We start from the raw sequence: 2,630 nt of genomic DNA, 5'->3' as shown, positions 1-2,630 counted from the left end.
ATAGAATCATATTAATGAGAATGTTAATGATATGGCATATATGCAAAAAATTTAAATTTAAATCTTTTTATATTGCTTAATTACTTTAAAGAATTTTTATATAAAAAAAGGTATATATATATATATATATATATATATAGGAAAAACATAAAGTGCTCCATTCACTTACGTTGGTCTGCCACTACTAACAGACATTAATGTTCGTTTCCAATTCGGTGAGGTGATCAAGTTTTTATTATGCAACGTACGGCATGAGATAGGAGTAGGTCCGATGGGCATTGGACTTACTTTTAGATTCAATTAGCTCCATAACCGTACAATTAGCATTAAAATCTGTCCACATAGAAATTAATACAGACGGGCACAGATTTTAATACGGAGCGCACAAATCTTGATACAATCGGATGGTCACTATACCCATCTAACCAAATAAGTCCGATGGGCATCGGACATACTCTGAACACGTACGGCACCACTAAAATTATCTAATTGAAAAGATAGATATTTTAGACAAGTGCAGAGGAATTAATTAAGTTTTACTAAAGTTAATGCCTACTACTTTATGAAATAATTAATATAGTGGCGTAGGCATAATAACCTCAGAATCTATCCCCATTCGTCTTTTTTTTTTCTCAGCTTCTTATTAATTAGGGTAATTATAATTTCCCCCACCTATCCATTCCCCATTTCATCCCCCAACTAACTTTCTATTTTAACTATAATTATAACTACTATTTTTAACAACTTTTATTTCTTTTCTCTTTCTCCCTTTCTCTTCCACCTCTATTTTCTTTTTTCACCTCCATCTTCTTCTCCCACGTCCACCTCCGCCTCCCTCTCCCACCTCCCTCTCTCACCTTCACCCCACACCTCACCTCACCTCACCTCTGCCTCTACCTCCCTCTCCCTCTTCCGCATCCCACCTCCTCCTCCACCTCCGTTTTTTCATCGATAAGCTCCCCTTCATCTCCCACCTCCCACCCTCTCCCACCTCGAAATGATAAATACAATAAGCTCCCTCCCTCTTACACTTTCACCTCGATTTTTTTCCCTTTATGCCTGCTGCTCCCGCTCCAGCGAAAATTCTGCCGGAGATCATCCGTCACTCCATCCCAATCAAGCATGCGTGCCGAGAATGAATACTTCAACGTGTATGAATAAATACTTCAATGTGTATGAATGAATATTAGAGCACGTCTCTACTTGGTCGGATCTGTCACTGTCAATCGTATCGAAATAATTTTGTATATGTATATGCAATTAATCATTTTCATGTTTATGTTCCCCTTCCTCATGAAGTAGCGAGTTTTGCAAAGAACAAAGTTTTATTAATGGTGAATTAGGCCACTGTTTATTAAATAAATGACATAAAAATAAATTTTGAAAAAAAAATAGAGATATATGAATGAATACTTCAATGTGTATAAATGAATACTTAATATCTTAGGCTGAATACTTGCGTGACAAGATATTAATACTTGTGCAACAGACAACTCGAAAGTATGTCATCATGGATCTCATACGAAAGATAAAATTGTGTATAAAATGTTCGTGATTTTATATTTGCACTTGCACGATGAGGATGAATACTTGTACAACGAATAACTCGAAAGTATATCATCATGGATCTCATTTTAAAGATAAAATTATGTAAAAAATATTCGTGGTTTTAGATTTGTAAAATTCATCACCAATCGTCAAACATATTGATTAGATTGAACGAAGAAAAAAAATCTCACCTCTAAAAACGTGTCCAGTTTTTTTTAATACTTGATATGTTAGATATGAATACTTGATGTGTTATATATGAATACTTGATGCATTACAGATGAATACTTGCGCGCGTCAGTTGTAAAATCTTTCAAATATTATGTGGTCTCCAAATAGTAAGTGGTCCCCCTAGTTAGTTAGTAGTTATTGAAGTAGTTAATGACTGGGGAATGAAATGGGGGATTATTACAGGGGGATAGCTAGATGCTCCCTATTAATTATTATACTTTTTTTATTTTATTTGTTGATCTATCCCGCATTTACCGATTTTTTTATTTATATCCAAAAAAAAAATTTAAATAACCAAAGAGGTATTTCGAAAAGGAGTATGGCTAATATAACATCAGTGTTATTTCAGTCTATATAACACTAACTCCAAAACCTATCAAATTGAGTTCAAATGGTGAATCCAAACCGTTCAAACCCATCTACTTTAATAGTTGTGCGTTTACATGTAAAATTTATAAGTTTTTGAGTTTATTTGATATCAAGTCAAGCGGTCAAATGTGTGAGTTTTTAAGTTAATTTTAATACATTCATTTTTCAATTTTTTTGCCGCTTGATTTGATACTAAAATAACTCGAAAATATAAAAAGTTTACATGTAAACGCATCACTCATAAAGTAAATTGGTTTGAACGGTTTAGATTTACCATTTGAACTCGATTTGATAGGTTTTGGAGTTGGTGTTATATAGATTGAAATGACACTGATGTTATATTAGCCATACTCTTCGAAAAGTACCCACACCGGAAAAAAAAATTCCGGTTTTAGCACCAATTTCTTGAAATTCATGTCTTATATTTATTTTTCTAAAACCGGAAAAAAAAAATTCCGGCATCCAATTCTAGAAAAAAAATT

Source organism: Carex rostrata, chromosome 19 (assembly GCF_964058835.1).
Source record: "Carex rostrata chromosome 19, lpCarRost1.2, whole genome shotgun sequence".
NCBI lineage: Eukaryota > Viridiplantae > Streptophyta > Magnoliopsida > Poales > Cyperaceae > Carex > Carex rostrata.
The sequence above is the reverse complement of the archived record's forward strand: the minus strand, read 5'-3'. Positions refer to the sequence as shown.